We start from the raw sequence: 14,892 nt of genomic DNA, 5'->3' as shown, positions 1-14,892 counted from the left end.
TTATATGGCAATCTTTATAGTGGAATCTATCACTACTGCATTGGTATTCTAATACTATACTGTAGAATGGCTAAAGATAATTGTAACATTTGAATGCTGGAGAAATATTCCTTCATAAGCCTAAATGATAAATGAATTAATCTAATTTAAAAATGTGGCCCAAAGGGGCTAAATATACAAACATGAAAAAAGAAAAGCAATCCCAGGTGCTTAAATAAACACTAATGAAAGTTATCTATGTCCGCCATGCACCCTCTACTGGCTACATAAGGTTTTACAGAATCTTTTCTTAAATTCTAAACCTGTATTTTTTATTATTAGAACCAGTGTTGCTATAGTTACTTTTTAAATGCTTTAAAAGTTTTGTTGCTTGATTACAGAAGTAGAGAATAAGAATTTTGTATCTTTTTTATTGACCAAGAACTGTACTTACAGCAGAAAATGCTGTCCCCCCCCCCCAAGATAATGAGGTAGCAATGGAACAAAAGCATGTAATAATTGGTCTCCTCCCCATGAGGCTAACTAAAATCAACCCCAAGCTCATGTTACTAAGACTACTATAAACAAATGGACATATAGCATATTAAAGTTATATTAGGTTGTAGATACATAGATAGTCCTGGACTTATTATCACAATTGAGCTCAAATTTTCCATTGCTAAGCAAGACAGTTAAATTTTTGTCCCTCTTTACGACCTTTCTTGCCACAGTTAAGTGTATCACTGCAGTTGTTAAGTTAGTAACACGGTTATTAAGTGAATCTTGCTTCCCCAGTGACTTTGTCAGGTCACTAAAGGCAATCATATGGCCCTAGGATATTGCAACTCTCATAAATACATTCCAGTTGCTAAGCATCTGACTTTTGAACACATGACGATGGGGATGCTACAATGGTTATAAGTGTGAAAAAGTTATAAGGTGCTTTTTAAAGTGCTGTTGTAATTTCAAACGGTCACTTAACAAACAGTTGTAAGTCAAGGACTACCTGTATACTAGAATTATGCTTTCAATACAACACAGAATAAACTAATATAATTTCAGCTCATAAATGAATTAAATAGCAAATTACCTTCACATTATATGTGAATAAATATCCTGAGAACATGTAATCCCAACTAAGTTGTGTAGCACAATCAGTTGCTATATCTGTTGTATCAGAGAATCTGTATATGAAACCTTTTCCCTCACTGACGAGATACTAAATTCATAATTTATCCACATAGTAATGTTTTGAAAAATGTCCAGTGCTAGATTGCCAGAATGCCTTATGCTATTTGCATGGTATTAACTTCTAAATTAAGTTGATATTTGCTATTAACTTTGCAATTAGCTTTAAATGAATAAACTGAATTGAGATACAGTCATTTCAAAAGGAACTCTTTTGAGTTCCATGGTTTTACATAGCAGGACAGAATCAAAATCATCTGGTCCTTAGCAGTTCTTAAAAGTAGATAAATACAACCACAGATGAACAACTCATGACACGTTACACCATGACATCATTTATTTTACAAAAAGAAAACCAAAATGGAAGAAGCCGTGTGCGAAAAATTAAGTACACCTTATGATCAATAGTTCAATAGCTTTGCTGGCTGGGGAAATCTGGGAGTTGAAGTCCGCCAGGATTAAACTTGCCAAGGTTGGAGAGCTCTGCTTTTAAACGTTCCGTTTAAAAAGAAAACCCACACACAAAGTCGCACACCTCCTCACGCGGCTGTTACCACGGTTAACTGTCACGACGTTTCCGGTTTTCCCGCCCACCCCTGTCGTGGGACGTGACGTAGGATGTTCCGACAGTGACGTCTGACGGCGATTCTACGGCACGCCACTTGTGACCAAGATCATCACAAGCGGAGGAAGACGGCTTCCCCCCCTCTGGTAAGCAGAGACCAACGGTTGGCGGTTACCGCGCGTCGCAGGAAGGCCTCCGCCTGCGACTATTATAGGAGTCAATCTGTGGGTCAGATGGTTTTCTCAGACTTTCACCGGACCTTTTTCGTTTCCGTAGGGCTTTTTGGGCCTTTCTGCTGCCGTCGTTTGCCCCCCACCCCCCTTCCTCCTCTAAGTTAATGGGCTGGAAGATTAAAAAAAAATACAAGTTTTTGGCCAATCAGTACCCGTTACCGCAACCCGAGGTTGATGAACCAATTTCTGAGTGGTTGGGCGAGGAGGGCGGGAATATAAATGCACGTAGCGATTGGCTAAGGCGCCAAGATTTCTTGCCCGTATTTTAAGGGTGTGTTTGTTGGCGGGGGGGGGGGGAAGAGTTCATCTCTCGAGTGCGCATGCGAGGGAATCATCACGGCTTCTGTCAGTCGTACTGCGCAGGTGTTAGGTGCGACGGCTGTTGCTCAGAAGTGCGGAAGGGAAGCACCGAGAAGCTTTTGGAGAGTTTTGATATTATAGTTCACTGAGACCTGACGGTGCCTTGCGCGACAAAGTTTGTTGTGCCCAGGCGGCTTTGTCCGTTGGTCTATTAGAGATAGACTGCAAAAATCTCGACCGCAAAAACCGAGTCGACCATGAAATAGCAGCACAAAGCTCAGAAAACACCAATTATGTGCTGCTGTCTAGCGAATTATATCTGGAAATATTTACTAGGCACAAATATAGGCCGTCTGAGTTACCTAGATCAGAGATGTCCAAATTTGACAGTTTTAAGGCTTGTGGACTTCAACTCCCAGAATTCCTTAGTCAGCCATAAGGATTTCTGGGAGTTGAAGTCGACAAGTCTTAAAAGCGGACCAAGTTTAGAGACACCCCCCCCCCCCCCCAATCTAGAGAATAGTTAAAAATGAAGAGCTTAGATCAGTGTTTCTCCATCTTGGCAACTTTAAAATGTTTTTAAGATTTTGGGAGTTGAATGCTACATACCTGAAACTTTTGGAGTATGACCTCACACACCCTCTTGCTAGATGGCTGTCATTCTGTCAAGATTTCTGCCAAAGTCTGTTTTATGAGTGGATAAAAAAAAGGAGAAGTGGAGCCAGATGTTGTGTACTTCTCAACTGAATTAAAAAGTGTGCAGTGTTATGGAACGTTTGGCTTGTAATAAAGACCCCTTTTCAATATTTTTAAAACATGCTCAAGTGTGCTCCTTTGACCCTAAAAATTGGTAGCAACATTTGGATGAGCTCCGGGGCTTGCCTTGCAGAAGTTTGGATGGCTTCCTGTTGGAGTTCATTAATATAGTGCTAAACAATATGCAGACATTGTGAGACCTTACGAAATCTTAATAAAGATCAAGGAAAGATACAGTGTTGGTGTGCTACATACAATTGTGTTTGTGTTAATGGCATTGCTTTCTAGATTGCTCTCTTCAAAACAGCCCAAAGCAATACTGGTACAGAATATCCCCAGGCTTTTGAAGCAGCAAAATGTTCTGTATTTCATGGGATGAATATTTTGCTTAGCAATTTCTTTCAACTTGGATACTTCAACTTCCGCATTCCCTTTGCCAGAAGACCTTTCTGTTTGACTATCATCGCAGTGTATTTTTATGGTTTCCGATTGGGATAGGCTGAAACAGAACAATCAGCAATTCCATACCTCAAGTGAAAGGTCAAACTCTTTTCAGTAGATTCTTTCATGTTACCATACTTTTCTGAAACAGCAGAATCTGCAGATGTTCTTCAATTAGTTTTTCATAATTCCTATTGAGAATATGATAGCAGTAGTAATAGATGATGGTCTATGAAATTGGTGGTAATAATTTTCAACATCCAAATAATGAGATGTCATTGATAGTGACTAGGTATTATAATATTGAGGAAAAAGCTTGAAGCCTGATAGCTACATGAATATATCCATGTGCTTTTCTTGGAAACATAATATAAATGCTTTGTCATTTATATCATGCAGCCTGATTTTTGACTTCTCAATATGAGTCTGGACTTTGTAAAAAAAGTCCTTGGGAAGAGCTAAGAGATAGATGTCAATTTACATATTGAATAAAAATTGATGTAGTTTGCTCAGAAGAATATTTATTATAAAATGTATCATTCAGCTTACCTAGCTCCCTCATGCATGTTGCTTGTAAAGATTTGCCTTAAGGTTTGTGAAGTACTCAATTTTTCTGGAAAAATTAATTCTTTGGAGTGCACACAGAGATGCTCACCTAGAACCTATTGGAAACTTCTTATAGCAGCTGCACCTTTTCTTTGGATTCTATAGCTGCAACAACATATTCTGGGCTTAAGAATTTGCTGACAGGTATTGTGTATGTCTGTGTGTATGTTCCAAAGTACCTTTTTTTTCCTTTGAATCCAAAACACTACATAACCCCAATCTGTGTACTTTAAAAAATAGAAGATAGCCACACATATTAATTTTATTAATTGGTGTGATGTAATGATAGAACCATCCAACATGCATGTTTTTTTATGCACTCCAATTGAGGGAACCTACTCAGATGTCTGAGTGAAAATGTGTTTTTAGAGATGTTAGAACTTGTGCTTTAAATGTAGGTGATTTAGTGTCATTCCATAGCTATGTAAAACATATAATATTATTTATATTTTCTGGGGCATGAAGATCTTGCTGCAGTGACTCATGCTTGGACTACTGCAATGTGCTCTATATGCAGCTACCTTTGAAGCTGCAGTTGGCTCAGAATGCAGTGGCCCGTATGCTGACTGAGATTTGCTGGTAGAAGCACATTATGCCAGTACCACAGGCCTTGCCCTGTTTGCCAGCAAGCTTCCTAGTGAAGCGTAAAGTGCTGGAACTTCCTCCAAAGTGCTACATGGCTTGGCACCTACTTATGTACAGGATGTTATCCGCTCACTGGAATTGGCCTAGCCAGTTTGGGAGAAACTATCAGTACTGCCAAACTTCATGGAGGTGAGGGAGACTAAGACTAAATAATGCTTCTTTTAATCCGCTGTGCCTATTATTTGGAATGACAGTTATACAAAGATAACCTTAGTGAAGGAGTGCAAGAACTGTTAAGAGCAACTAAATGGCAACTTACCCTAAGAAAGGAGAAAGTGTGAGAAATTCAAAACAACTCTGCTTAGATACTGCTTAGTATACTAGGAGGTAGAAGGATTATTCTGGCAGGCTTTTGAGAGTCTCTTATTATACCTTACATCAGTAAAGTGACATTCTCAAAATCCTTGCTCTTCTCTTTCCTCACTTGGCCTACCTCAAAGACTTGACAGCAGCTTAAAAGAGAATTGTGCAGAGAGAGGGCATTTGAGCCTCGATTCCATCTTGGTTTGTTTATAGTTTGGTTTGGTTAAGTTTATTTTACTCTGTATCGATTACTTTGTAGATCTCTCCTTTCTATACTTTATAGTATAATTTTTAATGTATCTTGCCTATAAACTGCTTAAAATTATTAGGAATTTGGCATTCTGTAAATATAATAATAATGACTGTGGTTTCAAGTAGCCATGTAGTTCAAGTAACAAACAATATCAAGCTTTTAGTGCAAGATTGAGGCATTTTTCTTATTTTAAACCAGTTGCAAATGTAATTACTGTCTTGAACTTTAACTTTGGGTATATTTTATGCATGGTCAAATCTTAATGATAGATATTGCACAAGGATAAACATAATGAAAGTTGATTAGGCTACTTTATAAAAAAATTAGGTTTCCAATCTGGGCATAATCCAATGCGGGGATTTTAATACCCAGAATTCCTCAGCCAGCATGGCTTTTGGTAGCAGGTCAGAATCAAAACTGGTACTCTTGTAGGTCATTTACATTAAAAAAAGACTGATACCGAGTTTTTAAAACATATATTTTGCTTGAATAAAGTGGATGATGTTTAACTCAATTTAAGGATGTCTTTGAACAGATACAATACTTTTTAGAACATTAAAAAAAAAACAAATAATGACATGGGGCATGCAAATTACCTGAAAACTAATTTGAAATGTATTTAATAACTCTGGCATGCATGCATGCATTATATGCCCATGTAGATCTGTTGACAATAATACAGAAGTGGTTTGCCTTTATCTTCTGGAAATTGTTTATTGACTGACTTCCCAAACTAGACTCTAACTCTGTATTTCCTGGTGATATTCCACCAAGCGTTCAGTTTACTGAGGCTTAAATTGGGCGCACCTGTTTAGTTGCTACATCTTTGTATTCTTTTTCATACTTGTAAAGGAATTAGGTGAGTGACCTTCTATAAAGTTTTCTGCTACAAATTCATTAGGAATAAAACTGTACCTAGAGTTGGATTGCACCAGGAGGATCCATTTAGTCTATCATTAAAGTAGGGCAGTTGCTGTGGATGTGGACATTGTTTAATTCAGAACATATTTTTTCTGTAGGGAAAGGACATGAATGTATGGTTACCAAACATCCAGCCAAAGGAGAACATATCCCTCCTTTTTGTCCTTATGTCCTGCACCCAAATAGTATCTGATTTGAGTAGTTACAACCTGTCACTTCCTGAACAGCTTTTTTTCAGAGCTGGTCCAACCACAGAAATAATTAACAATCAATCAATCAACAAACAAACAGTTAAAAATTACAGAAAAATAAAATAACATTAGCATATACCATAATATGTTTACAATTGCAATGAAGATAATGTTACCCAATTATAAAAGCCTAAACTTATGTAATCTTAATTTTATCCACATAATTTACTGTCTCTAAGAGTTCAAAGTGGAGTATATGGGAGTCTCTTTTCACTTTATCCTTAAAATAGTAATCGTTTTAAGTGGGTTGGTCCACAACTACTTCCAAAGGCAAGCCTGAGGTATATAAATAAAGCCAATCTTCCATTATGGAGGAAGGTAAGCATAGGTGAAAACTGCTTTTGTTCTGTAGTAAGGACAGTTAAAGGATTAATGGCCAAAATGAATATCAAGCCGTAAGGATTCAGGTGAATTTCCCAATTTTTGGAGGATTTAAAAGGGAATTATATACCCGCTGTTCCTGCAACATATGGTTTCCCCTTGTCATAGGGAATCCTAAAAATGCACTTAAAAAAAAAAAAAAAAGCCTCAAATATTGCCCACATAATGGTCAGGAAGGCCTTTTAGATTTTTGTAAGAGTCTAAAAAACCTGGCTGCTTGCAGGAGCCTGGGGTCTTAAAAGTGTTAGGAGCCCTGTTACTGGGGAATTTCTATAATTTTTGATTGCCTATATGTACAATTTGTCAGTGCTTTTGTGGTTTTAATTATTGTGATATTGTTTGTTGCCCAAAGTCAATTGGATTGAGATGGGCAGTTATAAAAGTTGAATGAATGAACAATGAATGAATGAACGAATGAACGAATAAAGTCACCACTTGGCTAAAATTTAGTTCCAGGGATGCTTTTTGCATATAGCCCTTTCTGTTTGTTGAGATTGTCAACGGAATTCCTTTTCTATGATAAGCCACTAACAGAGATGCCTTCAGCGGTACCACCAGATTTTTAAAATAAGCAGTAGTTCCTTGGCTAGAGCTGCTAATCTGAATTGCACCAAAATGTTTCAAAAACCTCAATGCCCTGATTATATGGCGTTTTGCAGCCTGGGGCTTTGATGTTTTTTTCACATGGTTTATCCATCTGATCTTACCTTACGGATCATCCTATAATCATGCTGTCATTTTTTTTTTAATCGTATACTGCTTTGAATGATTTGTGCACAAAATGTTAGGTATTTCCAAGAAATGCAAATACAACTTTAAACAAAACTGGGGTTTTATGTGGGGATTGTAGAGGACAAAACTGCAGGGTGCAGGATGCAGGGTATTGATTTTGACAAGTTTCACTTTATTTTTCTGGCTAGAAGTTCAAGGGGGGAAAATGCTGCTTTCTTCCCCCTTTCCCAATTTGGCTGACAATCTAAAGAAGGAAGGATTTGGCAAATATTCATGCTTGCCTTCCCTGGTTGGCTCAGTTGCCTTGAAGTATAGTCCATAGCACAAGTGCATAATAGTCCATATTAAGAGGTAAGCATATTTACTAATAGTTGTGTATTACACAATTGAACAGGTAAGTAGTTTAGATTTATGGTAAATCTTCAAGTGAGGACAACATTTCTGATGCTTATTTGAAGATTGCTTTTTGAATTTGCTGTGTGCGCACACATTGCGCTCATGTAGTTAGCAGCAGTACTGAAAGGATCCAAATAGAAAATGACAGTTTGGTAACAAACCTCCCAAGGCTCATGAATTTTATTATTACACACATGAAACTTTTGAATTTTTGACAACTTGTTTTCTTTCAAGAGGAGGAATATTATAGGATAAGCGTGAATTGCACGGTAGAATTCTAGAATTTAGACGAAAGGAAAACTCTAGTGCCTAGAATTTTATTCTTCTCAGCTAAGCTGTTTTGCATTTGCAGTGAATGTTCATTCATACAGTTTTCTTTAGGGACAGGATGATTTTAGAGATTGGTTGCTGATGATGGAGGTGGGGAAGCATCATTTTCTGTTTTTGTTCTTTCTACATAACATGTAACGTTAACCTGATGGTATGATGTCAGCAAGCGATGGAATTTTAGTTTTATTTTTCTGCATCACTATCTCTACCTTTTAGTTCAGGAAAAAATATTTTGGCATAGATTGGCAAAGAGAAAGCATCCATGGCTAAGGTTAAATTTGAAGCTGGGTCACCGCAGACCTAGTCCAACATTAGAACACTTCAGTGGTTCTCCTGTGCGCTTTAAGGGTAAATGAAAAGTAAGTAGATCCAGTTGGATTAAATTCTCTACCTACTGTATATGAGTTTCATTGAACTTGGAGAAATAATTTCCCGTACCTGGAAATAATATATAGGGCTATACATTTAAACTAATTCAACAATTTTAGATTTATATCTGTTGAAAAAGATCCAAATTTTACAGGAGGATCATTTTTCTAATGTTATTCTACAGTATGTGTTTCTATTTCTTGGCAGTGTCCTTCAGTTTTACCTGATAAACTGCAATAAAACAGTAGGACAGCATTTGTATGATATTTAGATTTTTATACAGGATTGAAAGCTCATCATAAACGAATAAATAAACCATACAGTGAAAAGCTTGAGATGGAATAGACCTATGTGAAGTGGATTTTTATTCCCCCCCCCCCCCGCCCAAGAGAATGCAGTGTGTGCTCCTGTTTCCAATAAACATGCCTGTAAGTGGAAGTAATACTGCCAAGCAATCATGATGAAACCATGGTGGAAACAAAGCCCCAAGATCTTCAGTACACTTTAATTTGTCTGATCCATCAGTACTGTAGGGGTAATTTCCAGTAAAGCCAGACTTGGAATAAAACAGTTTAACAGCCTATTTCAGATTCAGTGCATGGACAAACTGAATCTGTATATCTGTACTCCTTCCATTTTGGAGTGATTGTGGTCTGAATGAAGATACTGTGATTCACAATTTTTTGAGCCATTGAAATTTCAGATGTTTAAATACTTTGCTGTTCTACTTTTAGCTAGCATACTTTTTTTTTTCTGATGTCAGGTTTTCTCAGTATCTTAGCTCTTGCTGTCTTTCATTACACTTCATGTTTTTTTTAAATATTTATTTATTTTTCTTTGTTGTACTTTCTTCACTCTAGCTTTCTCTTAAACCTTTAAACAAAAAGATATGGTAATATATATCCTAATAGGAAAAAGGCACTGTTTAACTCAGTTGGGGTGCCACTAATTCAACTGCCAAATACAACTGCAGCACAGCATGAGTTTTAATTTTTAAATAAAATGGAAACTTTGCATTCTAAATTTAGGGCTTTATAACATCTATATAAGAGAGCAGTATTTTTCTATGATTGCAACTCATAATAATTTATAGAATGGTATGGGTTTGATAATTATTGTATTGATTTATCTAACTATTTTAATGCTATACCCTACTATTCAATCAAAGCAAAATTCCCCAAACTGGCTACATAAAAAACAATTAAAACAGCCAATAAAACAATTTATATAATTGGATTCAGAACAATTTGTTAAAAGTAAATTGCCCTAAACCAAAGTTTAAAGATTTAGGCAAATAAAAATGATACCAGGCACATGGTCCTTAAAAGGCAAAACAAAACAGACAAAGAGGAACAGAATTGATGAAATTTTAATTTATTTGAGTATCACTTTTTAAAACAACACTTGTATGTGATGACAGACAGAGAAACTAATAATGTCCTGTCGTGAATTTTCCATGAAGGTAACCAGGCTTTTTAAATATCTAGATCAGTTTTAAAGCTGGATTGAAACGGACTGAAATTTGCCAAACTCTACAAACAATCTTGCTTACTGGGATGGATGGATTCTATTTAAGGCTGATGTTTAGTGTAAAAAAACCTACTTAGTTTAGAAATGACTTCAAAATAACTGAGACTATGAAGTTTTACATAACCATGTATTATCTAGATTAGAGGGCAAAATGGCTCAGTGGTTAAAGATGCTGAGCTTTCTAGCTGACAACTTGGGTTGGAGACCCGAACACCTTGTGACAGGGTGAGCTCCTGTTATTTGCCCCAGCTCCTGCCAACCTAGCAGCTCAAAACCATGCACATCCAAGTAGATAAATAGGTACCACTTTGCTGGAAAGATAACAGTGTTCTTTGTGTCTCGGCGCATAATGCTGGCCACGCAACCACAGAAACGTCTTTGGACAACACAGGCTCCTTCGACTAGGAAACGGAGATAAACACTGCCCCTTGGACATAACTGGACAGGGGAAACCTTTATCTCAATTCATGCCATTTTAGATGTTACAAGCAAGAACTAAGTATATAGATGCTAAATTGTGAGGTCGGGGTCAGCAGCAGAATCTGCTCTTGAAAAGAACACCCTCTGAATGTACTTACTCATTAAGGCAAGTAAAATCCATGCCATTGCGGGTTGAAATAGCTCTAGCTTCAAAGTGGGAAATAAGTTTCAACATTCTTTTAACAACAAAGATGGAATTGTCTTTGATGGAGCTGAAATCCTTGAACAGGAAAATCATGATAGGCTTACAGGAGATCCTGTATATTTTCCAGAATGAGTTTACAGGATGGTCTAGAGATGGGTATTATCACAGCCAATTGGCCTCAAGACTGAGTTGAAACTGGAGCCATGCCTCTGGGTTCTTCTCCTCTGACCCCAGTTTCAATTCAGTCTGGCCAAAGAGAGGTTGTAAATTCTTGACTCCTGATCTGATTCAACTTTTCTGGATCATCATCAATTCAACTTGCTTCCTTCTCACAAGGAGACCCTTCCTTCACTTCCCAGTAAGTCCCTGCTATTAGCTGTGTTTTTTCCAGCTACTCGAGAGTTAAATCTCAAGGCTGGGAGGCTCCGGTGGTTGGGTTGCTGTCCCGGTGGCAATTTTGGCCGGCGACCACGTGGAGCCCTGAGAGGGCAGATCGACGCCAGTGCAGGCTAAAGGGCTCTGGTTTCCAACCTGACAGCCCAGAAGCCTAAAAGGAAAGTGCTCCTCACTGCAGCAGCATTAAAGAAGGGTGCAGAAGAGCATGTGGGCAGCGCGAAGGCCACGGAAGCCCCAGGAGCGGTAGAGGCAGCTGGGAAGCAGCGTAGCAGCAGCGGACTCCCTGAGAAGCTGTAGCAACCCCGAAACGTGCCCTGGCGGTGTTTTAAAATTTGGGGCGCGCGACGAAAGGAGTGAGGACCTTGCCATTTTAGCTTCAGAGGTGGGGGTGGGGAGTGAATTGCAGGAAGCACGAGGAGTGGTCGTAAGTAGTTGCATGATGGTGGGTAGATCCCCTTCCCCCCCATGTCTCCTGGGAGGGGACTTCCACCAGGCAATGTCCCACTGCCTCTTCCAGGAGGCTTAAAGCCTCGGCTGACACTCACCCTTCCTGTGCCAGCCAAAGAGAGCTAGGAGTCACAGGCCCTTGGTGAGAACTTTCTCCAGGGCAGAGAGGTTGAGGGCTCTGCAGGGGAGAATCAGTCCCTCCCCCTCCAGGTTCAGGTCACCCCTAGGGGGCCCTTCCAGGCAGGATTCTCCCCCTAGGTCACCAGATTCCTTGAGGGAGTGCAGGGGGGGGGTGTTGCCCATTCCCCTCCCCTTTCCATGGAGGATTTTGACCAGGTAGATAACCAGTCTGGGTTTCTATCCCTAGAGACTCAGCTGGGAGGTAGAGATCCATCCAGGCCAACCTTGGCACCTACCCCCAGACATAGTCAGGTGCCTGGGGCATCCAGCTGGGACTCCTTGGATATGGAGGACCTGCCTGTGAGTCTTCAGAACCTTATTGAAAGAGCCATTGCATTTGCTGTGGCTGCAAGCATGCAGCGCCAGGGGCCTCGCTCTGCCTCTCAGGGTGAGGTCACGGTCCCCAGCTCTTCATCAGCCCAGCCATGGGGCCCTTCCCAGCCAGTCCGTCCCCCTGGGTCCCCATCCTTGGCAAGTGAGGGGTCTATCCTGGGGGACAAGGCACAGCGTGATCCAGATCTCTCTGAGGATGAGGAGGAACTGGAGCCTGAACCTCCATCCTTCACGGGATTGTTCCCTCCTAACTTGTTCCGGTCCCTCCTATGCAAGGCGCATGCCACTGCTCAGCTGGGGGCAGGAAGAGGGGGCCAAGGAAGGTGAGCCAGCAAGGAAGCCCCAGGGCACGGTCTATTCCAAGCCCAAAGAGGAAATTTCTGCTCCCGACCTATTCCTGGAAGTCGTTAAGAGACAGTGGGAGACCCCTGGGGCCTTCCCCACCCCAGGCAGCAATGACAGACGGTTCTATAATATCAAACCAGATTTCTCCCAAGCATTGCAGATGCCCTCGGTGGATCTGCCAGTGGTGGCCTTGGCTGCCCCAGCATCGCTGTTACCCAAGGATGTGGCAGACAGCCTGAAGGCAGAGGACAGGAAGGTGGAGATGATCCTCAGGAAGACCTTCCAGTCGTCAGCTTGGGCCATTAAGGCGGTGGCGTCCACCTCGTTTTTCAACCGTACGGCCATCCTTTGGATAGAGCAGATTCAGGCGCTCATTCCACCGGAGAACGTACGCCTACACCAGGGCATCGACAAGTTAGTAGCGGTTGCTCAGTTCTCAGCTGACGCTACCTTAAATGCCATGAAGTGTGCTTCCAGGGCTATGGCATCATCCATCGCGTCGCGCCGCCTCCTGTAGCTCTGTGGCTGGCAGGCGACAACAAGGCGAAGTGGCAACTAGCAACAGCTGCCTACACAGGGGGGGTCCCTTTTCGGGACTTCCCTTGACCCCATCCTGTGGAGGATAAGAACAAGAAGAAGGCGCTTCCAACTTCAACCAAGAAGGCGGAGCAGAGGTCCACGCCCTATTATCGTAGGTCAGTACAGCGACCACAGGAACAGGACACCCACCAGAGCAGGTACCCGGAGGACAGGGCAAATAGGCCATCCGACAAAGGATTCAATAGGGACAGACCCCGCTTCCAGCCTCAGGGCAAACAGCCCTTTCGAAGAGGGGGTGGTCACCCCTTCTGTTGGGGCAAGTAGGTCACCCGCGACCCCAGCCATTAGCGGCCACCTAGTGCTGTTCGCAGATGCCTGGGCAGAGATATCTACGGATGCCTGGGTCCTCAGTACGGTGACCCATGGTCTCCACCTGGAATTCCTTTCCTTTCCCCCCAATTGTTTCTGGGTGTTCCCCCCCGCCAAGAACGTTGACAAGCGCCAGCAGATGTGGCAGGACATCCAGCACCTGCTCCAACATTGCGGCCATAGAGAGAGTCCCCGAGGACCAGGCGGGCAAGGGGTTTTATTCAAACCTGTTCCTAGTGCCAAAATCATCGGGGGGATGGATAGTCATTTTAGATCTAAAGCTCCTAAACCAATTCTTAGTGTATAAATGTTTTAAGATGGCTTCCCTTAAGTCCATTCTGGCAGGGATCCGGGAGGGGGTCTACATGGCATCCATTGATCTCACGGAGGCCTACCTGCATATCCCCATCCTCCCCGAGCATAGGCGTTTTCTCCGTTTCTCCTTCTTAGGGCTTCACTACCAGTACAGGGCTCTATCGTTTGGGTTGGCTTCGGCCCCCAGGATCTTTACCAAGGTGTTAGTGGTAGTGGCCGCTCATCTGAGGGCAATTCCCATCAGGCTTTTCTGCTATCTGGATGACATCCTTGTCCAGGGGGCGTCTCCTGCTCAGACTAGGTCATTGACACCCTCCAGGGCTTAGAGTTCTCAATTAATTTCAAGAAGAGTACTCTCTCCCCATCCACCCAAATCCTACACCTGGGGGCGGTGATTGATTCCTCTTTGGGTTGAGTGATTCTTTCCCTGGACCATAGGTCCAGCTTGTTGAAGTTAATTAACCAGATCCGGAAGATCGTTGTGTTCCCAAAGCCCTTCTTTCCAGCTTGCTGGGAAAGTTCATCTCATGCATTGAAATGGTCCCTTGGGTGCCACTACATGCCAGGGCACTCCAATGGAGGCTGCTGCCATATCAGAGGGCCGATTCCAGCAACTCGATGCTCAAGGTACCAGCGATGCCGCAGGTGCTGATGTCTCTTAAGTGGTGGATGTCCCCAGCTTTGCGCAAGGGCTGCAAATTCAGGGAACAAGAGTGCCTCATACTGGCAATGGACGCCAGCCTGTTCGGTTGGAGGGGGTCGACCCTAGGCTCCCATATGGCACAGGGCTGGTGGTCAAAGAACGACCTTCAGCACAACATAAATTGGCTGGAGCTTTGGGCAGTCCACCTTGCCCTACGATGATTCCAAACCTCAGTAGAAGGTCATCACGTCCTCGTCTTAACAGACAATGTTGCAGCAAAGGCGCACATCAATCGACAGGGGGGCACACGATCCAGGGCATTGCACACTGAGGCGATGTCACTGGGATACTGGGCGGAGAAGCACCTGCACTCCATCCGAGTGGAACACATCACCGGCGTCGACAACCATCAGGCGGACTGGCTGAGCCGGGAGATGGTAGACAACGGAGAGTGGAGTCTTTCCAAGGAGCTCTTCCAGAGGATCTGCCAGAGGTTCAGGTGATCAGTGGTGGACCTGTT

At 41.9% G+C, this 14,892-nt stretch overlaps 1 protein-coding gene across 1 annotated transcript in view; it reads left to right on the top strand.

Annotated features, from left to right (window-relative positions):
- Positions 1-1,498: 1,498 nt before the first annotated feature.
- ZNF407 (zinc finger protein 407) overlaps positions 1,499-14,892 on the top strand; it is a 369,608-nt gene continuing 356,214 nt past the window's right edge. The window contains exon 1 of the mRNA XM_032222974.1: positions 1,499-1,878. The gene's annotated coding sequence lies outside the window, so the exon portion shown is untranslated. The remainder of the gene's footprint in view (positions 1,879-14,892) is intronic.

Source organism: Thamnophis elegans, chromosome 8 (assembly GCF_009769535.1).
Source record: "Thamnophis elegans isolate rThaEle1 chromosome 8, rThaEle1.pri, whole genome shotgun sequence".
Lineage (NCBI taxonomy): Eukaryota > Metazoa > Chordata > Lepidosauria > Squamata > Colubridae > Thamnophis > Thamnophis elegans.
This window is presented reverse-complemented; position numbering and strand designations above follow the sequence as displayed.